We start from the raw sequence: 26216 nt of genomic DNA on the forward strand, positions 1-26216 counted from the left end.
ACATTATTATTATTACTATTAACCCAGCGCTTAGAAAAGTGCTCGATACACAGTAAGCCCTTAACAAATACCATCATAATCATTATTATTATATTATTATTAAAAAGCAGGGTTCCAGAGAGCTAGGTTCTAGTCCAGACTCTAGAAGCAGCATGGCTCAGTGGAAAGAGCACGGGCTTGGGAGTCGGAGGTCATGGGTTCAAATCCCAACTCTGCCGCTTGTCAGCTGTGTGGTTTTGGGCAAGTCACTTCACTTCTATGTGCCTTAGTCACTTCATCTGTAAAATGGGGATTAAGACTGTGAGACCCACATGGGATAACCCGATCACCTTGTATCCTCCCCAGTGCTCAGAACAGTGCTTTGCACATAATAAGTGCTTAACATATGCCATCATTATTATTACTATTATTTTTGTGGGCAGGGAATTTGGTCCCTCAGCTCTGTTGCCCTGTTCTCTCCCAAATACTTATTTCAAGCCCTCAGTAAATACCACTGTTCGGTTGGAGACTTCCATGGCTTTCTGAAGCTTGCTGTACCTCTGTTTCTCCAAGATAGACCAGCTTCCCCCAACCTACTCCACAGTGGTTTGGAGAAGATGAAGGAGAGTCTTGTGACAAACCCTCTGAGCCCCTAAAAGGAAAGTTACCGTACAAATCCAAAGTAATATCAAGGAAATTTACGTGAACCTGGCATCGCTCCTCGGATGAGAAGAGAGATGAATGGATGCAATGCCTCCTTGGTGTCCTTCCCATTGTGGAACTGTCTGCCAGGGAAACTCATTCGCTCTGCCAGTCTGTGCTCTGCCTTTCCTCTTCCATTTCTTGGCGGGGCCCCTAATATATAGAAATCAGATCCACGACCAGGGACAGGCTCACCGCAGACCGAGGGGAGGGAAGGGGCGGCCCTTGCTGAAAGCCGGTGGAATCCAGGCAATCCCAGCGGTAAAGAGACACGTCTTTGCTCAACTCTCTCTGGAAAACGATAACCGATTCGTGCCCGTCCCCCCAGAGCTCCACATCAATAACGGTCGTGGAGGGAATGAGAAGCGCAGCCGGTCGTCTGTCTGAACACTTCAAACTCTCAGCTGCCCCAAATAAAGAATGGACTGCTCCCCAGCTGTAAATAAACTAGAAGATTACAGTTTAGAGGGCCATCTATAATTACACAGCTATCACGATTCCTTGGACCAGCCTGAATATTGTGGTGTTTCGGGGAACAGATGCCATTGTTATGAGCCTAGCAATTAGAGTGGAATTTTAATGTCCCGGCCCATGCAGACAAGTCATCGGCCAAGAGGCAGCGAGGCTCGCCCCGCCCTTAGCCAAGGAGATGTGTGAGTTTTGATTTTGGTTCTACTGTCTTGTTTTTTATGGCACTGGTTAAGCGCATACTACGTGCCAGGCACTGTACTAAGCACTGGGGTAGATACAGGATGATCAAGTTGGACACAGTCCGTGTCCCACATGGGTTCACAGTCTCTCACTCCTCATTTTACAGATGAGGTATCAGGCAAAGAGAAGTGAAGTGACTTACCCAAGGTCACATAGCAGATACCTGGGGGAGCCGTGATGAGAACCAAGGTACTCTGGCTCTCAGACCCATCCTCTTTCCACTAGGCCATGCTGTTTCCCATGGTCCTCACACGTTTCCGCTTCTCGGGTGGCCATCCGTTGCCACCCTGGGAAATTACCACCTCAGTTTCCAGATGGAAGACTTCTGGAGTGTGAAATGGAAAAAGTAGTAGCAGTAATGGTGTTTATTAAACACTCCATGTGTGCAGAGCACTGTAATAAGTGTTGTGAAAGAATACACAGCTGGGAGAGCAGGCCCTGATCAATTTTGCTTCCAACCTACATTCTCCTCTAGGGAGGCTGGGCAAAACTTTAAGCCCACTGTGGGCAAAGAATGTCACTGTTTAATGTTGTATTGTACTTTCCCAAGTGCTTAGTACAGTGCTCTGCTCACAATAAATGCTCAATAAATACGACTGAATGAATGAAACAAAAGCTGCTGGTGTCAAAGCTTGTGAAATGTCGTATGTGGCCTCCGCCTTTCCTTTAGTTCTTGAAAAGACCCAGAAAGGGTGCTCCCTCCCTGCTGTTCTCTGTCCCCTCTCCTTGTTCTCCACCAGAATTGCCTTGCTCAGCTGTGGGATTTGGTTGCTTAAGGTACTGACTCATCTGAAACACAAGTACCCTATCTAGCCTGAGAGTGGAACTGGAGAACGTCTTGAGAAGATGGGGACTACCTGAAAAATAAAAGTATAAATCTGCTGGTGGAGGAAGCACTTATGGCCCACAGCACTTAAGTACAAATTTGTGATTTTTTTTTATATTAACATCTGTCTTCCCTTCCAGACTGCAGGTTCAATTTGGGCAAGGCACTTGTCTACCAACTCTGTTATACTGTACGCTACTAAGCACTTAGTACAGTACTCTGCACGCAGTAAGAGCTCTATAAATACCACTGATGATGATGGTGATTGGAGGAGTGATACGCAGATGTAGACTCCTGTGTTCCCGAACAAAAATGCTTTAAAACACAAAGTGCGCTTCCTTGAGAGTGTTCCCTTACCTATGGCTACAGTTGGTAAAAGTGAATCCTGGGAAATCTAGCCTGTCTGGGCTGCTGTCCTGCCTTTTGGTTAGGTGTCACATTTGTCCAGGGGACATGGGGACACGAGTTGTTTGCATAAATGATCGAGACAGAAATTCTCTAGGTAAAAGCTCTCAATTCATTCGATCGTATTTATTGAGCGCTTACTGTGTGCAGAGCACTGAACTAGGCTCTTGGAAGAATACAATACAGGAGTAAACAGATACATTCCCTGCCTATAATGAGCTTACTGGAAATATCTAGCTATCTTTTTTGCAGCCATAAAAAAAATTAATGTTATCAAAAACTACTCTTGGCTAGGCTATAAAAAAATATGTATCAGTGGAGAAAATGCTACCTCCATAGCATTAAAATTAACATCATCATCACACTCTCAGTGATTTGTCCCCAGAAGGGAACTGTGTCTGGGAACCTACGTCAACCTGAGGCAAATAGCCTCTCCCTCTCCGCTTTCCCGAATGGGCAAAAGTCCTCAGTCTCTGATTCCATGAGGGGTTGGATTCATTCATTCAATTCAATAGTATTTATTGAGCGATTACTATGTGCAGAGCACTGTACTAAGCGCTTGGAATGAACAAGTCGGCAACAGATAGAGACGGTCCCTGCCGTTTGACGGGCCTACAGTCTAATCGACAGCATTATGACGTGGAGGGGGCAATGCCCACCCCCTGCTGAACCCCACTAGACTGTCAAGTCCTTGAGGGGAAGGAGCCTGTCTCTGAATTCTGTTGAATTGACAAGTAACATGGTCTAGTGGAAAGAGCATGGACCTGAGAGTCAGAGAACCTCAGTTACGTGACCTATAAAATGGAGATTAAGATTGTGAGCCCAGCTGGGACATGGACTATGTTCAGTCTGAGAAGCAGAGTGGCTTAGTGGAAAGAGCATGGACTAAGGAGTCAGAGATCGTGGGTTCTCATCCCGGCTCTGCCACTTGTCAGCTGTGTGACTTAGGGCACGTCACTTAACTTCTCTGTGCTTCAGTTACCTCAAGTGTAAAATGGGGATTCAGATTGTGAGCTCTATATGGGACAATCTGACTATCTCATACCTACCCCAGGGCTTGAAACAGTGCTAGGCACATAGTAAGCACTTGACAAGTACCTCAGTGCTTAGTGCAGGGCATGGTACATAGTAAGCCCTCAACAAATACCATTTAAAAAAAGAAAACTGGGTGGACTGTGTCTAACCTGATTAGACTTCTATCTACCCCAGTGCTTAGTGCAGTGTTTGGCACATACCAAGCACTAAATAATCATTATTATTATCAATATTGTCCCAAGTGCTTAGTATAATGCTATGACACAAAGTAGGAGCTCAACAGATACCATGGGTTGATCGATCAATCTTTGCTGCCTGACACAATGACATCCCTCTAGAACTGCAGAATGGATCTTGCCCTGACAGGGCTAACCTTTCCACTGCTCTTATAAAACCCAGATTCCCCTGTTATAACGAAAGAGTATCTTGGGTATTTATTTAGCACTTATAGTCTGAGAAGTATTGGGTGCAGGGACAGCCTAATCAGATCTAAAAGAGGCCCAGTCCCACAAGGGGCTAACCACCTATGAGGTAGGGAGAGTAGGTATCTGATCCCCATTTTACAGAGGAAGAAACTGAGGGCCAGAGAGGATAAGCACTTTGCCCAAAATCACCCAACAGGCCAGTGGCAAAGCTGGGACTAAAACCTAAGTCTTCTGAGTCCCCATCCCATGCTTTCTCCCTGAGGCTAGAGTGCCTTCAGCCTGCCTTTACAAGAGGCATGATTTTCCCTGAGGAGTCAGTGCCTTAAGGTGAATGTTTTTGAAAATGTTCAGTTTTAATTGCTGCTGTTCTCATCTATTTGGAGGGGTTTGATTTTTCTGCTTGTGCCCTCGAGCAAATTGATCATGAAGGATGCAATTTTATAAAATCAATCAATAGAACATCCAGACTGTGGATTTCACTCTAGGGACTTTCCTTCTCAGCTGAAAGGCTTTTTTTTTTCTTTCTTAATAATTAAACTAGGAAACTCTGGGAGACCCTTAGCAGTCTGAACCATTTGAGGGTCAGAAATCGACGGAGTCAATCTAAGATGAGGGAGGATGAAGGCACTGGCACTTTAAAATGGTGCTAGAAAAGTGCTCAGCAAAAAGCCCCCATCATTCAGAACTTAAACCTGCAAAGCTGCCTCTGAATCCTTCAAAATCCTTCTCGGTTGGTCCCGAGAACTTGATTTTTACATCGTTGATTCTTTATGCTATTTCCACCAACCTAAACATAGGTGTCTGCTGTTAATCCCCAGAGAAGTTCCCCCCTGTAGAGCTGATGGTGCAAGGTTGCACAGAGAAGGTTCACGCAAGCAGCAAGAAGTGGCTTCATTCTCTGAAGATTTGGGGTGGGGCACTGCGAGACTGCAACGAGGAGGTGCTCAGAAGCGGCGCTTGCAGGTTTATTTCCAACCAATCAAGGAGAGGTGCCGCCCCAGTCGCGAAATGAAGAGTGATCTCTATCGGGGACAGTGGCAACCAGAGAGAGTCTATTACAACCAAATAGGTTATATGCAACCTCCTTCAGGCCCATTCTTCTGCTACTAGTCCTCTTCTCCATCTGTGTCCTTCCATAATTGGTTGGTTGGACATGCTAGTGCCTTCTCTCTGACCTCCCTTCCTCCTCTCTCGCCCCGCTCCAGTCTATTCTTCACTCCGCCGCCCGGCTCATCTTCCCGCAGAAACGATCTGGGCCTGTCACTCCCCTTCTTAAACAACTCCAGTGGTTGCCTATCAACCTCCGCTCCAAACAGAAACTCCTCACTCTAGGATTCGAGGCTCTCCATCACCTTGCCCCTTCCTTCCTCTCCTCCCTTCTCTCTTTCTACCGCCCACCCCGCACGCTCCGCTCCTCCGCCGCCCACCTCCTCGCCGTCCCTCGGTCTCGCCCGTCCCGCCGTCGACCCCCAGGCCACGTCCTCCCGCGGTCCCGGAACGCCCTCCCTCCTCACCTCCGCCAAACCGATTCTCTTCCCCTCTTCAAAACCCTACTTAAAACTCACCTCCTCCAAGAGGCCTTCCCAGACTGAGCTCCTCTTCTCCCTCTACTCCCTCTACCACCCCCCCTTTACCTCTCCGCAGCTAAACCCTCTTTTCCCCCTTTCCCTCTGCTCCTCCACCTCTCCCTTCCCATCCCCTCAGCACTGTATTCGTCCGCTCGACTGTATATATTTTCGTTACCCTATTTATTTTGTTAATGAATTGTACATCTCCTCGATTCTATTTAGTCGCCATTGTTTTTACGAGATGTTCTTCCCCTCGACTCTATTTATTGCCATCGTTCTCGTCCGTCCGTCCCCCCCGATTAGACCGTAAGCCCGTCAAACGGCAGGGACCGTCTCTATCTGTTGCCGACTTGTTCATCCCAAGCGCTTAGTACAGTGCTCTGCACATAGTAAGCGCTCAATAAATACTATTGAATGAATGAATGCTCCTCTCCATAGACCCCCATCACCTGGTCTCAACTGGGTTCAGCTAGAACCTGTGGTGGGTTTTTGCTTCCAAGTCCCCTCTGGGGTCTTTTTTGGGTGGTCAATATTTCTCAAACCTATCTTTTCATCTTACAGTTGGCCTTCCACCAGACACCCTTATCTGCATTCCTGGCATTCCACCTGGCATCATTAGGTGTTCCCTGCCTTTTAATGCATAAACCTACATCCCCTCTCCTTTGGCAGTGTATATTCCTACATCAGCAAGCTTCTCTGGACAGCAGCAGGCAACTCTGGAGCCTGAGGGAAAAGGTTCCCCCGGGGTACATCATTTTTATGATATTATGGATATAGAACCATTCACCCTTTCACTTGGGGTGAGTAATAATTTATACCAGATGACTAGTCCAGAATGTTCTTTCATTTCTCTCCTCCAGTTCTCAAAATACTTCATCCAACAAATCCCACCAGAGTCTCCTGCGATCTCCTTCCCCTCAGTTTATCTGGTAGGTGGATACCCCAGCAAAACCCCAGCTAGGAGCATCAGAACTCTGGCTTTCCTCTTGCTACATATCAGATTTCCATTTGTGAAAGAAGAGGGTAGAGGAAAGGACCTGGGAAGTGAGGTAAGCTGACTCACCCTGAAGAAGATGACCAACAAGCCCTTGATGTTTCCCTAGTCCTTCAAAACCTCCCTCCTTTCTCACTTTTCTCCCTCTCCCTGCTCCACTTTCTGTACTTTCAGCCAAACCTCTGATGGGCAAGACAGACTGGTAAAGAACATTGACAGATCTTCAAAATGTGCTTATTTTTTCCTAAACGTGGGATAGACTTATTTTGAAATGAGATTATTCGGTTCCAGAATCTGTCAGCATTAACTACGTGCAGTTTTTTATACTAACCAATAAATTCTACATAATTTTGCCATTTGGAATCCAGTGTGCCAACAGTGAAAACAGGCATGGCCTTAATCAAAGCTGTGTAAGGGTAACACACATTCATTTCTTTAACAACTCTCTAAGGAAGCATGGAATACGTATTCTCCCAAACGAACAGACCACTGCTTTCCTAATGACTTCTCGATTGTGGGTCCCAGGGCCCTTTGAATCTACATGTCGAGAAGAGTAGAAAAATCAGAAGAAAGTTAACTCGACTGGAGCAAATGAAAGATCCTCCACTGACTGCTTTTTCAAAGTTTTCATTTTCCTTCGGAATGTTTAAGGAGAGCAAACATTTCTTGTCCATTGATCCCCTCATTAATTTGGAGTCCCCCGATGTATCCATTGCAGGTTTATAAGGAAGGTTACTGTTGTTTACACTGGCTCTCATAAATGTCCTGGGAGAAGATGTTTAGGAGAGATTGGCCCAGAATCCTTTAGAGAAAACCCACTTCGAGTGGCCTGCTGAATTAACGAGACAGATTCAGTTTTTCATTCCTGGTGCTCTTCCCCCTCCAGTTCCTCTTCAATTTAACCACCAAAACAGGTGAAGGATATCTTTGATTCACCTCTATTATTGTAATGACAATGTAATTTATTGATTTATATTAACGTCGGTCTCCCCCGCTGGACTGTAAGCTCCTATTGGGCAGGGAATTGGAATGTCTTCCAATTCTATAGTATTGTACCCCTTCAAGTGATTACTACAGTGCTCTGGACACAGTAAGTGTTCAATAAATATCATTGATTGGTAGTTCTAATTAATGGTGCTATACTTTTGAGCCAGATTCCTTTGAATCAAATCGACTTTCCAAGGGCTAAGGCAACCACAAATCTTCAGTTACAATAGGCTCGAAGACAGCTATCTTGCCAGGACAAAACTGTTTTATTAGAAATAGAGTTAAGGTGGTAGGTATGAAGGATTTGAATGGATCTGCATTCATTCATTTATTCAGTTGCATTTATTGAGTGCTGACTGTGTGCAAAGCACTGTACTAAACTCTTGGGAGGGTACAATTTGAAAACAGACACATTCCCAGCCCACAACAAGCTCACAATCTAAGGAGGAGACTGACATTAATACGCATCAATAAATTACAGATATAGACATATGTGTTGAGCGGATGGGAGGGAGGATGAATGAAGGGCACAAGTCAAGGTGATGCAGAAAAGAGTGGGAGAAGCATAGTAAAGTCCAATCCAACTAAAGTCCAGGTAAAGTCTGCAGCCTAGTAAAGTCCAATCAAACACATGGGAAATCTGTTTTGGTAGTTCTAACTTCCTTTATCTGTTGAGAAACTGCACAGATCACAACCAAGGCATCCATCATCCAAAATGACCCCTAGACATGGCTACCTGGTCTCAACCATCTTCAGCTCTATTTACCCCCGCAGATTATTCTGGAATCCTCTAGACTCATTTCTTTCTTTGTCTTGTCTTATGCTATCGAGTCATCTCCGACCCATAGCGACTCCATGGACATCTCTCCCAGAATGCCCCTATCTCTATCTGCAATCATTCTGTAGTGTATCCATAGAGCTTTCTTGGTAAAAATACGGATGTGGTTTATCATTGCCTTCTTCCGCGTAGTCAACTTGAGTCTCCTCCACCCATTGTCTCAATGCTGCTGCTGTCCAGCACAGGGGAGTTTTGACTTGTAGCAGATTGCCTTCCACTCACTAGCCACTGGCCAAGCTAGGAATGGAATGGGTATGCCTCTGCTTGACTCTCCCTCCCATACCTGAGACTGATAGAGTACTGGAAACTCTCCAGATGTGATCCTGAGAAGGGCATTTCTTTTTTAAGAAGGCCTAATTCTTCCAGGAAGGAGGACACACCACAGGAAACCATTTTAATAATAGAATCTTTGATTCCCCAAATAACATTCATTTTCCATAAAATTCCATCCGCAATGCTATCTATAGCTAGGAACAGTATGCTTAGAAGGTTGATTTAGATTTGGATCCTTCAAAAGCTTTGAGTGTTAAGATCCGTTATTGAAGTGATAGAAAATCGACTGGCTAGAGACTTAGTAACTCCTGTAAGTCTATTTTACATGACTTTCCCTGTGAATAAGTCATGTCTGGAAGAGACAGCATATGAGAGATTTGTATATTACACCACAACTCAGAATAGAACAGGGAACAAATTTTCAAGTCATGTCTTAAGGGACAGTGAGAGAATATAAACTGATCTGCAGCATTGCCTACAAGAACTGCTCATGGCCCTTTGATTAATCACTATGGTTCTTAGTGTTTGATGAGGGCAGATGTTTCTGCTGTGTGAGAGAGATTCGTGGATTCTGAAGGTGGCTGAATCTCTTCACCCCTATCTGGGTGAAGAGTTAAGTCTCAGGTACTAACATAAAGAGGAAAAAAGGGTCCTTTATCCTCTTGAAAAGATGACCATCTCAACCCCATAGAAGCTCGTGATAATAATCAATGGCATTTATTGTGCAGAGCACTTTATTAAGTGCTTCAGAGAGTACAATACAACAGAGTTGATAAATATGTTCCCACAGAGAGCTTACAGCCTAGAGATGAAAGGAAGTTGTGAGATTGTAGCAATATTTACTGTGTCCAATGGGCACAAAGCACTGTATTAAAGTCTTGGGACCATTCATTCCATGTCTCCCCTCACGAACCTCCAGTGCTTGCCCATCTACTTCCACATGAAATAGAAACTTCTTACACTCGGTTTTCAACATTCAATCAGCTCTCCCTCTCCTACCTTACCTTATTGATTTCCTAGTACAACCCAGCCCACACTCTTCACTCCTTTCTTGCCAATCTACTCCCTGGACCTCCATTTCATTTATCACACCATCGACTCCTTGCCCACCTCCTCCCTGGGGCCTGGAACTTCTCTTCACCGTCCTCCCGCCGTCCTGGAACGCCCTCCCTCCTCACCTCCACCAAACTAATTCTCTTCCCCTCTTCAAAGCCCTACTTAGAGCTCACCTCCTCCAAGACACCTTCCCAGGCTGAGCTTCCCCTCTTCCCTCTGCTCCCCCTCTACTCCCCTTCACCTCTCCTCAGCTAAGCTTTCTTTTCCCCCCTTTGTTTCTGCTCCTCCCCCTCTCCCTTCCCCTCCCCTCAGCACTATGCTCATCCGCTCAATTGTATATATTTTTATTACCCTATTTATTTTGTTAATGAGATATACGTCACCTTGATTATATTTATTGCTATTGTTTTACTGAGATGTTCATCCCCTTGATTCTATTTATTGCTATTGTTTTTGTCTGTCCGTCTCCCCCGATTAGACTGTAAGCCCGTCAATAGGCAGGAACTGTCTCTATCTGTTGCCGATTTGTACATTCCAAGCGCTTAGTACAGTGCTCTGCACATAGTAAGCGCTCAATAAGCACTATTGAATGAATGTATCAGAGACCATCACTCTCCCTACCTTCAAAGCCCTCCTAAAATTACATCCACTCAAAGAGGCTTTCTCTAAGTGCTCATTTCCCCCGTCCTCTCCCTCTGCATCACCTATGCACTTGGATCTCTACCTTTTGATAGACACCTACCTCCAGGCCCTCAGCCCGTATGTATATATCAGTAATTTATTTTAATGTTGGTTTCCCTCTCTAGACTGTAAACTCCTTGTGGGCAACTGCACTACTGTACTCTCCCAAGTGCTTAGCACTGTGCTCTACACACAGTAAACACTTGATAAATATCACTGATTGATTGATCGGTTGATCTTAGGAAAGTATAACCGATGGACTTAGAATGCAACCCCTGACCACGAATGGTTCAAATTTGAATATTTCAGTGGAGTAGGAATAAATAATTGAATTACAATTTGACATAAATATATACACATTGTACTGAGGAGAGAATGAATAAATGCATAAAAGTTACAAGTGGCTTTTGAGTTGATTCCACTCACAATGATAAGAATTAGGGAAGGCTTGTAGGAGGAGGTGGGATTTTAGGAACCTGGCACCTTGAGTAACATCATTCCCTCGGCCATTTCTAGCCATTCTGGGTTTATCTACACCCTCCTTCTCAATCAGGTACACCTGTGTGCTCAATTTTTTTTGACCACTCTAAAAATTTTTATGTTTTTGTCTTTCATTAGAGCGTAAGTTCCTTGTGGGCAAAAATCATGTCACTTGTTTATTCTGTACTTCCTAAGAGCCTAGTATAGGGCACTGCACCTAATAGCTGTCCTATAAATGCTATTGTTACTTAGGAAGGTTTTGAAGATGAGGAAGGAGGGGGTCTGGAGGATCTGGTCAGGGAAAGAGTCCAGCCAAGGGGAACAGGAAGAGAAAGGGAACATTGCCGAGATTGTTAGGAGTGAGGTACCACTGTGGGGAACCGAGAATACAGGCTGGGGAGTAGGAAGTAAAGAGAGCTCCATGGTGCTACATGGATGATACGAGGGAGAACTAATTTAGATGTTTAACCTTTCTTCCCACTCTGGAGTTATCATCCTAGTCAGCATAGAGAATAATCCTTCAGTGGTTTCCACATTCAGCTGTCTCCCCTTCCTTTTAGAAGGTGGTGATAATGGATGCATCTTCGAAATCCTAGGGCATTTCATCAGTGTTTGCGTATGTTTTCAAGTGTCTGGCAGGCCCTTAAGCAGACCATCCTTTCCTGCTTTTAGATCTATTCCATCAGATCCAGGAGTTTTGCCATTTTTCATGGCTCCATCTGCGAGGGTGACCTCATTCAATATGGAGCAAAAGCCTCTCCTTCGTATTTCAGCACGTTGACGATTCTTCATAGAGCATCATCACCTTGAAAATCCCCAGGATTCTAACAAAAGGGATTTTTATTGAACCTTATGTGTTGGAATACAGACCAGGTCCAGGGACACATATAACAAGCAGCATGGAAGCATTATTGCCTAGTGGAAAGAGAATGGGCCTGGGAGTTAGAGGACCTGAGTTCTAACCCCGGCTCTGCCAATTGCTTGCTGTGTGACCTTCGGCAAGTCACATCACTTTTCCGTGCCTCAATTTCCTCAACTGTAAAATGGGGATTGAATCCTACTCTCCCCTACTTAGACTGTGAGCCCCATGTGGGACAAGGACTGGCCAACCTGATGAACCTATAGCTACCCTAGCTCAGAGAACAGCGTTTGACACATAGTAAGTACTTAACAAGGACAATTAAAAAAAGTGGTGGACGTCTCCCCATCCAGACTGCAAGTTCCTTATGGGCAAGGAACATTTCTACCAACTCTGTTGTTCAGTACAAGAAGCACGAGAACCACGAGAAGCAGTGTGGCTTAATGGAAAGAGCATGGGCTTGGAAGTCAGAGGCCATGGGTTCTAATCCCGGCTCCGCCATTTGTCAGGTGTGCGACTTTGGACAAGTCACTTAACTTCTCTGGGCCTCAGTTATCTCCTCTGTCAAATGGAGAGTAAGACTGTGAGTCCCATGTGGGATTCATTCATTCAGTAGTATTTATTGAGGGTTTACTATGTGCAGACCACTGTGCAAAGGGTTTAGAGAAGCAGCGTGGCTCAGTGGAAAGAGCCTGGACATCGGAGTCAGAGGTCATGGGTTCGACTCCCAGCTCTGCCATTTGTCAGCTGTGTGACTGTGGGCAAGTCTCTTAACTTCTCTGTGCCTCAGATACCCCATCTGTAAAATGGGGATTAACTGTGAGCCCCACGTGGGACAACCTGATCGATTACCCTGTATCTACCCAGCGCTTAGAACAGTGCTCTGCACATAGTAAGCGCTTAACAAATACCAAAATTATTATTACTAGGTGCTTGGAATGACCTGATTACCTTGTACAGTACAGTGCTTGGCACATAGTAAGCACTTAACAAATACCATGATGATGATTATTATTATTACGCTGCCCAGGACTTAGTGCAGTGCTCTGTATGTTCTTGTCTGTCCGTCTCCCCCGATTAGACCGTAAGCCCGTCAAACGGCAGGGACTGTCTCTATCTGTTGCCGACTTGTTCATCCCAAGCGCTTAGTACAGTGCTCTGCACATAGTAAGCGCTCAATAAATACTATTGAATGAATGAACATAGCAAGCACTCTATAAATAACACTGATTGATTCAAAGTACATACACACTCCCTATCATGAGTTAGGGTCAGGAAGGTTTTCCCCGTAACGATTCAACAGCATTCATGGTGTACCTCACTTATCAGAAATAACCCCTTCCCCGTAAGAGCTCATAGAGATATCGATGAGAAATGTAATGGGATATTTGAACCATCAACCTCATCAACGATATTAAATGAGCGCCAGCTGCATGCAGAACACAATTATCGTTATGGTATTTATTAAGCACTACGTGTCAAGCACTGTTCTAAGCACTGGGGTAGATTCATTCATTGATTCAATCATTTTTAGTGAGCGCTTACTGTGTGCAGAGCACTGTACTCAGCACTTGGAAATACAATTTGGCAACAGATAGAAACGATCCCTACCCAACAACGGGCTCACAGTCTAGAGGATACAAGTAAATACAAGTTAATCCAGGTCGGACACAATCCTTGGCCCAGTTGGGCCTCACAGTCTAAGCAGGAGGGAGGTCAGGCACTGAATCCCCATTTTACACATGAGGAAACTGAGGCACAGAGAAGTGACTTGCCCAAGGTCACATGGCAGGCAACTAACATGCAGAGGCAGGATTAGGACCCAGATCCTCTGATTTCCAGGCTCACATTCTCTCCTCCAGGCCATACTCACACTAGGGTCTGCCATAATGCACGTTTTCACTGTGTGTTTAGCGAGGCAGAATTAGAGAACAACCGTGCAACAATGCAAGCTTCTCCAGATGCAGCAGGACACCATGACAGAAGACATTATCATGAGCATGCTCATAGCCTCAGACACCATATTGCCAATCAATCATAATTATTGATCATTTACTGGATGAGTTTTTCCTTACGGCGGTTTTATGAGAATGCATCCCTGACGCTGTACTTTCCCAAGTGCTTAATACAGTGCTCTGCCCACCCAGTAAGTGCTCAGTACACAGGTCTGGAGAAAGCTTCATCCAATGTCTGTACTCTATTTTCTGACTTAAAGAGTGATGTCTATTTTAAAGAGGGCACCAGCTTTCAAAGCGGCAGAGCACATGATTGGCATCAGAATTCCCTGGTGTTATGCTGGACAGAGAGACCTGGAGTAAATCACATTTGCATAAGCGTACACACACACACACACACAATAATAATAATAATGGTGGTATTTGTTAAGTGCTTACTATGTGCAAAGCACTGTTCTAAGCGCTGGGGGATACAAGGTGATCAGGTTGTCCCACGTGGGGCTCACAGCTTTAATCCCCCTTTTACAGATGAGGTAACTGAGGCACAGGGAAGTTAAACGACTTGCCCAAAGTCACCCAGCTGACGAGTGGCAGAGACACAGACACACACACATTCTTGCTTTTTTCCAGCTGCCCCTCTCTACCGCACTGGGATGTTGAAAGGGTAGTTAAGGAAATCTGTCGTGGCTCAGTGGAAAGAGCACGGGCTTTGGAGTCAGAGGTCATGAGTTCGAATCCCAGGTCTGCCACTTGTCAGCTGTGTGACTGTGGGCAAGTCACTTAACTTCTCTGTGCCTCAGTTACCTCATCTGTAAAATGGGGATGAAGCCTGTGAGCCCCACGTGGGACAACCTGATTCCCCTGTGTCTACCCCAGCGCTTAGAACAGTGCTCGGCACATAGTAAGCGCTTAACAAATACCAATATTATTATTATTAAAGTGCTCTGTGCTCTTTAGAAGAAATACATCTTATAAATCTGGGTTATCGGTGTTTCAAAGTGGCCCGTTCCTGTCCTAAAAGCTAAACTACCACACCAAGGGCCAGGCTACACTTATCTAAGCAATCGGATGGCAGGGGGTGTTTGAAAAGCTTAGGAATCCAGCACTGGGAGCAAGCTCTGCCACTTCTCTGCTGTGTGGCCCTGGGCAAGCCACTTCACTTCTCTGGACCTCAGTTACCTAATCCGTAAAACGTGGATTGAGACTGTGAGGCCCCACGGGGGACAGGGGCTGTGTCCAATCTGATTTGCTTGGTATCCACCCCGGCGCTTAACACAGTGCCCGGCACATTAGTAAGCGCTTAACAAATATCATATCATGGCTGAATGGATAGAGCCTGGGACCTGGGAGTCAGCAGGTCACAGGTTCTAACACTAGCTCTGCCACTTGTCTGCTGTGTGACCTTAGGCAAGTCACTTCACTTCTCTCTGCCTCGGTTACCTCATCTGTTAAATGGGGATTGAGAGTGTGAGCCGCACATGGGGCAGGGACTGTGGCCAACTCAATTTGCTTGTAACCATTCCGGCACTTAGTACAGCGCCTGGCATATAGTAAGCGCTTAACGATTACCACAGTTATTGTTATCTTTCCTTCCTCGGTTGCCATCGGAACCAAGGTGGTGGTGGCCAGAGGGTGGAGTCAGAACCATCTGTTTCTCTTTCCCTGCACCCTACTCTCCCTCTCTACACAGTCTATGCTTCCTCATTCAGTCAAAGTATGTATTGAGAGCTTACTGTGTGCAAAACACTGTACTAAGCCCTTGGGAGTGTACAATAGACCAATAAACAGAGACAGTCCCAGCCTACAACAAGCATCCCGGCTCTGCCACTTGTCAGCTGTGTGGCTGTGGGCGAGTCACTTAACTTCTCTGTGCCTCAGTTACCTCATCTGTACAATGGGGATTAAGACTGTGTGAGCCCCATGTGGTACAACCTGATTCCCCTGTGTCTACCCCAGCGCTTAGAACAGTGCTCTGCACATAGTAAGCGCTTAACAAATACCAACATTATTATATAGTCAACACCTGCTTACACCTGTTGCAGCTGGGAATTGCAAAATGCCAAAAGAATAGATGGAGGAAGCAAGAGTTGGACCCTTCAACAAACACAAAAGTACCTAAGCATGGCACTAGCTACTGTCTGAATGATTGAGCTACCACCAAGCAGAGGAACTCCAAGCTAAAGACCACCATAACCATGTTCTAGCGTAGGAAAGGTTACTATTCTGAGCTGAGGCCGGCCCCGCAAACTGGCAGTGAGGTGTCCATAGGTCCAAAAGAGGCTGAAAAAATGGTAGAACGACTTACCTTTCTTCCTGCACTGAAACCGTGAGAAGTCCGTTGATGGAGAGTGATTGTGGATTTCTAGTCAGGCGGGAGGTGTCGTTTACACCTGCAAAACAAACAAGGGGAAAACTTAACAAAACCAGGGAGATACCATTCTCTTGGAAAAGCTGATTGATAAACCACTCTATGCTGGAGAAGCCTTTCAGTGCTCTGAAGTCTATTGTATCCCTTATTCATTGAACATTAGGCCTAAATTCTGACTCTCTGAAGGTGGAAAGAAAATAAACATGAAGATACTATGTTGACAAAGCCCAACGATAACAGAACAAACCAAAAAAACTGAATTTGACTTCCCACCTACCTGAAACACACTGAGAAAGTAAAACAAACCAAACATTTCCTAAGAGTTAGATGCCTTTCATCTTCAAATAAAGAAATACCGACATGGCAGAGATTTTACATGTTAAAAAGCGCAAAATGATTTGACATCTCATTGCATTGTTCTTAGGCTGCAAACTTTTCAACAGGCAGAAAGCTTATTTCTTACATCCCTGTGGACTCAAAATGCTGAGCTGCCGTGTCATCTTTAAGATATTTTTATATTGGTTGTTCACTCCAATTTCAACATGTTTTGTAAACCAAGCATGTACTGGGTGTAATGTTTCTGTCAGAGAATTTTTGAATAGTTAATATCATTGGATGATTTCCAGTTGATATTATAACCAATATAAAATACAAAGGGACTTGCTTCATGGTGGTGTATTAATGTCCAAATTCAGGAATAGAAAATTCCTATACTTTTGTCAATCCCATTAGATTGTAAGCTCCTTGAGGGTATTAACTGGATCGTCTCCTTGTATTGAAAATTAACGTTTTTGCACGAAGAACACAAACACCCACAGCCTCCGAAACCCACTGGAGAGCCTTGCTGCCTCGTCAGTATCCCATTTCCCCCACTAAGCATCATCCGATGGTCTTCTTCCCATCCTGCCTTGCTTCATTGCAGGAGGAAGGATACTGGTAGCAGACACCTTGGGAAGGCAGTGGGGCATTCAATTGGTGGCTCCATTTGTGACCACTGGACTTTAAGCCATAAGGAACGCAAAATGTCACACAGCAGCCAAGAAGTGGAGGTGGGATTAGAACCCATGTCCTCTGACTCCCAGGGCTGTGCTCTGTCCACTAGGCCGTAATGCTTATCAAAACTCTGAATACAAAGAGGTAGGCTCAAAAACAAAGAAAGACCCATCAGTCCAACAAGAAGCTACTTTTATATGCACAGGATGCAAGGGAGTAGTCTTTATTTTTATTTTTTATTACGGTAATTGTCAAGCATGAACTGTGTTTCAAGCACTGTTCTAAGCACTGGGAGAGAAACAAGTCAATCAGGTCGGACACAGTCCCTGTCCCACGTAGAGCTCACAGTCTAAATATTACCAGTGGTGTTTATTGAGTGCTTACTATGTGCAGAGCACTGTACTAAGGGCTTGGGAGGGTACATTGCAACAAAATTAGCAGACATGTTCCCTGCCCACAATGAGCTGACAGTCCAGTGTAGGGAGAACAGATATTGAATCCTGCTTTTGCCGTTAAGGAAACTGAGGCCCAGAGAAGTGAAATGACTTACCCAAGGTCACATCGTAGACAAGGGTAAGAGCCAGGTTTAGAAGCCAGGTCCTCTGACTCCCAGACCTTTGCTCTTATCACTAGACCAAGCTGCTTCCCCCACATCAGCCCCACATTGTTTTTTTCCAGTCACAGTCACACTCAAGGAGAATAGCTGATTAGATAGGAAAGTGCGAACACTATAAGCAGCATGGGGGACTTCACCAAAACAGAGGAAAAGAGGGAAAACTGTCAGATAAAATATTTCCTTGGAAATCAAGGACCTCCAAGCTGATTGTCACCAGATTCGTCATCGGGAGAAATGCCTTTGCTCAGCCAAAGGCCACGGTGGCCTGAGAGAGGAAATGTTAAGATGGGAGATTTAAGAAAAGAGTAAGGCTTAGGGACCGATTCCTAAAGATTTAGATCCGGTGGAATCAGGGAGACCATGAAATTGATAGCAATCTGCAGCTACGCCCACAGAGTTCAAACCCACAGTAATGTCAAATGACTTCCTCCGTCTGAATTCCCTGCCTGCGTAGGTGACAGAAAGCAGGGTTCTTCATGAACTATTTTCTTGCTCTCCAACCCTTCCACGTGTCAATCAGCCCTTCAGCCTGCTTGGAGTCCTTTCGGCAAAGAGGCGATCCGCTAGCCAACTTGCACGACAAATCTTGGTCTCCTAGCAGGAAATGATTATGCCGCCCCGTATGTCACAAAAACTTATTCGACTATCACAGCGTCATGGAGGCCAGAGATGGGATTTCAGACTCATAAACCACTGATGCCTTCATGTACTCCACACACATTCATGTGGTAATAATGCTGATATTTCATTTTGTTTTCCTGGGCCTGCCCTGATCAAGCTGGCTTGGGACCAAATGGCCCTCCAGAGATGGGCGGGCTAGTTGATGTGCCAAAAGCCATTCTCCTCCCAGAATTCTCTTCCCTGCCAGCCCATGGCTAGTTTATGAGGCTGCAACCTCAAGCGCCTGATATATGTTTGAAGGGTCCTTCCCAGACTCGAATCACTTGCTCCATTACCCAGGGGTAGTCTAAATAGGTCCCAGGGGGTCACCCTATGTCTGACCAAGGGCTGTTCCTCACAGTTACATCCGAGATTACTAATTTACAAGCCTGCAGTTGTATCGGCTAAAGCCGCAGTGAAGGGAATGCCGATGTCTCTATCAGCTGCATTTCCACAGACGTTAGGGCTGACAACCTGGAATTAACAGTCGAGGTTCAAATGACAATGAGAAGCAGCAGAGCTTCGTGGAAAGATCTCAGGCTTGGGAGTCAGAGGACCTGAGTTCTAATCCGGGCGGAGACGCTTGCTTGCTGTGTAATCAAGGGCAAGTCATCATTTCTCTGTGCCGGTTTCCTCATCTATAAAAAGGGGAATAAATCCTACTTCTTCCTATTTATAGTTTCAGCCCACGAAGGACAGGGCTCTGTCTAATCAGATTATCTCATAGCGTGGCTCAGTGGAAAGAGCAAGGGCTTGGGAGTCAGAGGTCATGAGTTCGAATCCCGGCTCTGCCACTTGTCAGCTGTGTGACTGTGGGCAAGTCACTTAACTTCTCTGGGCCTCAGTTCCCTCATCTGTAAAATGGGATTAACTGTGAGCCTCACGTGGGACAACCTGATTACCCTCTATCTACCCCAGCGCTCAGAACAGTGCTCGGCACATAATAAGCGCTTAACAAATACCAACATTATTATTATTACCTCCAATACTTAGTTCAGGAAAGAGTAAGTGCTTAACAAGTAGCAAAACAAGAAACTCCTGAGGGAGGGAGGAACTAGATGGAGAGAAAGGAGCCAAGGCCAATGCCTGGGATCCTTTTGCCAATTGTCCTGGGGATATGTCACAAGGATATTGAAATAATTTGTCCTTGGTCCCCAAGGAAAGAGTATGACAGATCTTAGAGTTGTCGCACCTCTCGGGACCACGTGATTTATTCATTCATTCATTCATTCAATAGTATTTATTGAGCGCTTACTATGTGCAGAGCACTGTACTAAGCGCTTGGGATGAACAAGTCGGCAACAGATAGAGACGGTCCCTGCCGTTTGACGGGCTTACGGTCTAATCGGGGGGGACGGACAGATGAGAACAATGGCAATAAATAGAGTCGAGGGGAAGAACATCTCGTAAAAACAATGGCAACTAAATAGAATCGAGGCGATGTACAATTCATTAACAAAATAAATAGGGTAATGAAAATATATACAGTCGAGCGGACGAGTACAGTGCTGCGGGGATGGGAAGGGAGAGGTGGAGGAGCAGAGGGAAAAGGGGAAAAAGAGAGTTTAGCTGCGGAGAGGTGAGGGGGGGTGGCAGAGGGAGTAGAGGGAGAAGAGGAGCTCAGTCTGGGAAGGCCTCTTGGAGGAGGTGAGTTTTAAATAGGGTTTTGAAGAGGGGAAGAGAATCGGTTTGGCGGAGGTGAGGAGGGAGGGCGTTCCGGGACCGCGGGAGGACGTGGCCCGGGGGTTGACGGCGGGACGGGCGAGACCGAGGGACGGTGAGGAGGTGGGCGGCGGAGGAGCGGAGCGTGCGGGGTGGGCGGTAGAAAGAGAGAAGGGAGGAGAGGTAGGAAGGGGCGAGGTGATGGAGAGCCTCGAAGCCTAGAGTGAGGAGTTTTTGTTTGGAGCGGAGGTTGATAGGCAACCACTGGAGTTGTTTAAGAAGGGGAGTGACAGGCCCAGAGCGTTTCTGCGGGAAGATGAGCCGGGCAGCGGAGTGAAGAATAGACCGGAGCGGGGCGAGAGAGGAGGAAGGGAGGTCAGAGAGAAGGCCGACACAGTAGTCTAGCCGGGATATAACGAGAGCCTATAGCAGTAAGGTAGCTGTCTGGGTGGAGAGGAAAGGGCGGATCTTGGCGATATTGTAGAGGTGAAACCGGCAGGTCTCGGTAACGGATAGGATGCGTGGGGTGAACGAGAGAGACGAGTCGAGGATGACACCGAGATCGCGGGCCCGAGAGATGGGAAGGATGGTCGCGCCATCCACGGTGATAGAGAAGTCCGGGAGAGGACCGGGTTTGGGAGGGAAGATGAGGAGCTCAGTCTTGCTCATGCTGAGTTTTAGGTGGCGGGCCGACATCCAGGCGGAGACGTCCCGGAGGCGGGAGGAGATGCGAGCCCGAAGGGAGGGGGAGAGGACAGGGGCGGAGATGTAGATCTGCGTGTCATCTGCGTAGAGATGGTAGTCGAAGCCGTGAGAGCCAATGAGTTCACCGAGGGAGTGAGTGTAAATGGAGAACAGAAGAGGGCCGAGAACTGACCCTTGAGGAACTCCAACAGTTAAAGGATGGGAGGGGGAGGAGGCGCCGGCGAAGGAGACCGAGAATGACCGGCCAGAGAGGCGAGAGGAGAACCGGGAGAGGACGGAGTCCGTGAAGCCGAGGTGAGATAAGGTGTGGAGGAGGAGGGGACGGTCGACAGTGTCAAAGGCAGCAGAGAGGTCAAGGAGGATCAGAATGGAGAAGGAGCCATTGGATTTGGCAAGAAGGAGGTCACGGGTGACCTTAGAGAGAGCGGTCTCGGTAGAGCGGAGGGGACGGAAACCAGATCGGAGGGGGTCCGGGAGAGAATGGGAGTTAAGGAATTCTAAGCATCGATTGTAGACGACTCGTTCTAGGATTTTGGTAAGGAAGGGTAGTAGGGAGATAGGGCGATAACTGGAGGGGGAAGTGGGGTCAAGAGCGGGTTTTTTTAAGATGGGGGAGACGTGGGCATTGATTTAGCTGTCAAATGTGGTGGAAACCAGGCAGGAGTTAAAAGCCAGGAATCTGAGCAGTGTCAATTATCTGTCCACCACTGACATTGGGTCAACTTCATTCATGGGAAAATCTGAGAGAAGTTTCCTGCGGAATCAAGAGGAATTGCTTAGAGAGGCAGCATGGCTCAGTGGAAAGATCACAGGCTTGGGAGTCAGAGACAGAGATCATGGGTTCAAATCCCAGCTCTGCCACTTGTCAGCTGTGTGACTTTGGGCAAGTCACTTAACTTCTCTGTGCCTCAGTTACCTCAACTGTAAAATGGGGATTAAGACTGTGAACCCCAAGTGGGACAACCTGATCACCTTGTATCCTCTCCAGCGCTTAGAACAGTGCTTTGCATATAGTAAGCGCTTAACAAATGCCATCATTATTAGTATTTTGAGAAGCAGCGTGGCTCAGTGGAAAGAGCACAGGCTTTGGAGTCAGAGGTCATGAGTTCGAATTCCGGCTCGGCCACTTGTCAGCTGTGTGACTGTGGGCAAGTCACTTAACTTCTCTGGGCCTCAGTTACCTCATCTGTAAAATGGGGATTAAGACTGTGAGCCCCACGTGGGACAACCTGATTCCCCTATGTCTACCCCAGCGCTTAGAACAGTGCTCGGCACATAGTAAGCGCTTAACAAATACCAACATTATTATTATTATTACTTAGATCAGAAATTGTTATCTATTGTCAAATATTATGGGGCCAATGTCAAGGGATTTCTGGGTTTGGGGCTGCGGGTGGAGGGATGTAGATGTTCATGGGGAAAGCTTGCTTTCCCTGAAAGTAGGGAAGAAAGAGGGATCTGGGGGGCTTTGAAGACAGAAAGTCAGTGTTTAGTTGAGAGGAGAACTATTATGATACGGTATTCAAATAAAATAACTGTTTCCCTAGCTACTTAAAAAAGCTAGAACTCAGTTATCACCAAGCCTCTCTCCTAGAAGATCTCAATGTGCAGATTCAAATACTGACCTTGATTCCCTTTTTTAGAAGGTTGGAGGGGATTGAACTGATGAACTAATTGAACTCTCTCAGTTCTGCATATAGAGGCCTCTGCAGATATCCCATCCACTGATTCAGGGGACAGAGTCATTCTGCCTTACTCAAGGGCAGAGGACCCATAGAGGGGAGAGGAGGGTGTGTTGCAAGCCCATCCAGGCATTTTGAAAGGGTAAACCCATCCTGATTCTACTTATTTGCCATTGTTTTTTTATGAAATGCTCTTCCCCTTGACTCTGTTTATTGCCATTGTTCTGGTCTGCCCGTCTCCCCCGATTAGACTGTAAGCCCCTCAAAGGGCAGGGACTGTCCCTATCTGTTGCCGATTTGTACATGCCAAGCACTTAGTACAGTGTTCTGAACCTAGTAAGCGCTCAATAAATACTACTGAATGAATGAATACCCTTTCTCCCACCCTCCTAGGGGGTGAATGATCCCAGCCTGGTTCAAGTCTTTTTGTAGCTCCTGGGCCAGGCTCCAGCAACAGATCAATCATAGAGGAGAACAGACTATAAGCCCCCTGAGGGACAGGGATAACATCCAAACTCATTATCCTCTATCCACCCTGGTGCTTAGTGCGGTACTTGACACTTAATAATCATTTAAATAACGCCATAATTATGATCATTAGTGGTGTAGTGGATAGTGCTTGGGCCTGAGACTCAGAAGGTCATGTGTTCTCATCGCAGCTCTGCCAGTTGTCTGCTGTATGACCTTGAGCAAATCGATTCACATCTCTGTGCCTCAGTTACCTCATCTGTAAAATGGGGATTGAGACTGTGAGCCCCACATGGAGCAGGGATTGTGTCCAACTCGATCTTCCTGTATCCACCCCAGGGCTTAGGTCAGTGACGGTCACATAGTAAACAACAAATACCATTATTATTGCTATTATTATTTCAAAGTTCATTCATTCATTCAATAGTATTTATTGAGCGCTTACTATGTGCAGAGCACTGTACTAAACGCTTGGGATGAACAAGTCGGCAACAGATAGAGACGGTCCCTGCCGTTTGACGGGCTTACGGTCTAATCGGGGGAGACGGACAGACGAGAACAATGGCGATAAATAGAGTCGAGGGGAAGAACATCTCGTAAAAACAATGGCAACTAAATAGAATCGAGGCGATGTACAATTCATTAACAAAATAAATAGGGTAATGAAAATATACACAGTCGAGCGGACGAGTACAGTGCTGTGGGGATGGGAAGGGAGAGGCAAAGTTCTGCTCCTCTTCCTGGAGTCCCTCCATTGATTGCCAGAGAGCTCTCTGAATAAATCCAACCTGAATCTATATGATATTGAAGATCCATGATCTAAGGAGCCCGGATGTTGGCACCGAGGTTGAGTCCCTAGGAAGTCCTGAGCAAAGGATACGCTAGAGTGAGAAGCAGCATGGTGTGTGAGAAGCATCATGGTGAAGTGGATAGGGCCTGGGAGTCAGAAGGTCATGGGTTCTAATCCCAGCTCCACCACTTGTCTGCTGTATGATCTTGGACAAGTCACTTCACTTCTCTGTGCCACAGTTATCGCATCTGTAAAATGGGGATTGAGAGTGTAAGCCCCACCTGGGACAGAGTCTGTGTCCAACTAGATTTGCTTGTATCCACCACAGTGCTTAGTACAGTGTCTGGCACAGAGTAAGCACTTAACAAATACCTCTTATTTTTTCAGAGTTTGCAGCTTGATGGAGATTCCTGAGGAAAGGAAAACCAATCAGAATGAAAGTAGTTTGGGAAAAGAGGATAAAAAGTGAAATTAAAAGGATCTGAGAGGGTGATAACTCAGATATTGTCTAGTAACACGTCATGCTTTCTATCCCCTCAAGAAAAATCTGCTGTTTGCCCTTCAGGGGAGAAAGTTAAGGCAAGATCAATCCCTTCAGCCCATCTTGGTTACGTTTTCAATAGGAAATAATTGCTTCCATGGGACTTGTAAAAAAAAAAATCTCCATAATCCAGCGTTCTGTAATCTTTTTTATGGTATTTGTTAAACACTTACTTTATGCCAGACACTGTACTAAGAGCTGGGGTAGATACAAGATAACGAGGTTGGACACAGTCCATGTCCCACATGGGGCTCACGGTATTAATCCCCATTATACAGATGAGGTAACTGAGTCACAGAGAAGTTAAGTGACTTGCTCAAGGTCACACAGCAGACAAGTGGCCGAGCTAGGATCAGAACCCAGTTCCTTCTGAATCCCAGGCCCGTGCTCTAACCACTAAACCATGCTGCTTCTTTACGAAATAAAGCAGGATGTGAAGAAACTGGGTCTTTAGGGTAACACTCAAAGTATCCCCACTCTACTTTTATCACTCTAATGCTTAGCAAGATGGTACCTATGAAAAATGTTTCAGAAAAGGAAACCTCAATTGTCTTCTTTCAATTTACACTCTGTCCTTCCACAGGGAAGGGAAAGAGGCTTATTTGAGTTCGCATTTGCTCTTCGGATATTTTGTTTGGAGAGTCAGATTGCATTTAAGAATCAAATGGAATTGTTAGGAGGGTTTAAATGAAAAAGTTTAGAACGGCTAGGGCAGCCAAGCAAATTAGCCCAGGGTAAGAACATGGGGAAAAAATGATTCTTTGCTAATAAATCAGTATATGGTTTATCAGCAGAGGCTGTGGGCAGTTGAAGAGCAATGTTTTGGAAGGGATAATTCTATGAACATTTTTGAATCATCATCAAACAGCAATTAAAACTTGGGCCCAAAGTTCAGGTCAGTTTTCATTTCATCTGGGCCAGTTTCTTCTTTCCTTAAGGCTGATTCCAAAATTCTTACCGCAAAGAAACAGAACTACAAAACTGAAAAAGAAAAAAAAATCACCAGCTGATACCGTTTGTCTTCTTTTTGTACAGTGCTCCTATCTGGCCTCTCCTCACCATTAGTCAATCATATTTATTGAATGCTTACTGTGTGCAGAGCACTGTAACTAAGTGCTTGGGAAAGAGCAATATAACAGAATTGGTAGACAAGTTTCCTGGTCACAGTGACTTTACAATCTAAAGGGAGACACAAACTTAATATAAATTATGGCTACGCACATTAGTGCTGTGGGGCTGAAGGAGGGGTGAAAAAAGGGAGTAAATCTAAGTGCAAGGGTGATACAAAAGGGAATGGGAGAAGAGAAATGAGGGTTCAGTCAGGGAAGGCCTCTTGGAAGAGATGTGCCTTCAAATTAGGTTTCAAAGATGGGGAGAGTAATTGTCTACCCATGGTGGAAAACTTCTATAATTATTTCTATATCAAGCGGCTAATCGCAGACATTGCTCCCCTTCTCTTCTCCCTTGGTCTCTGGTTGCTCCCTTCTCTATTTCATTTGCATATTTTTTTCTTTCATCTAGCAGGAGAAACACCAACTATGACATTTTTTTCCTTAAGGGCATTCTGATTAAGGAAAGAATATTCAGAGATGGCTCGGGAACATACAATGAAACTGCTTAAATAGCATGTACATGTATTATAAGACCTTACTGCTCCCACAAGTAAGAGTCCGATGAGTCTCTGAATATTCAAAGCCTGTAACCTTAGAGTTCACAACTGATACTGGGCAAACTTGGGAGGCTAAGTTCAGCTAAGGCCAAAAAGTTTGAGAAATGGACTTTTTAATTCTCCTTCTTTCCTCCTTTGCTCTCTCTTCTTTTCCAAGGTAACTTTATTTTCTCCCACCAGGTCATAAGCCCAACTCATCGCTAACTGGTATTTATTGAGCATTTGAGTGCAAAACACTGTACGAAGCACTTGGCGGAGAATAAAAGCGAGACCCACATTTTCTGCCTT

The 26216-nt window shown here is 45.7% G+C and overlaps 1 long non-coding RNA gene and 1 other non-coding gene across 2 annotated transcripts in view; both read right to left on the reverse strand.

Annotated features, from left to right (window-relative positions):
• Positions 1 to 26216, reverse strand: part of LOC114809160 — a 120876-nt gene that overhangs the window by 14742 nt on the left and 79918 nt on the right. Inside the window, exon 2 of the long non-coding RNA XR_003756922.2 lies at positions 16080 to 16164. This is a non-coding gene — a long non-coding RNA (uncharacterized LOC114809160). The remainder of the gene's footprint in view (positions 1 to 16079; positions 16165 to 26216) is intronic.
• Positions 8666 to 8803, reverse strand: LOC114809545. The gene has a single exon (XR_003757322.1). It is a non-coding gene; the product is annotated as a small nucleolar RNA SNORA7 (small nucleolar RNA).

This window comes from Ornithorhynchus anatinus, chromosome 2 (genome assembly GCF_004115215.2).
Source record: "Ornithorhynchus anatinus isolate Pmale09 chromosome 2, mOrnAna1.pri.v4, whole genome shotgun sequence".
NCBI lineage: Eukaryota > Metazoa > Chordata > Mammalia > Monotremata > Ornithorhynchidae > Ornithorhynchus > Ornithorhynchus anatinus.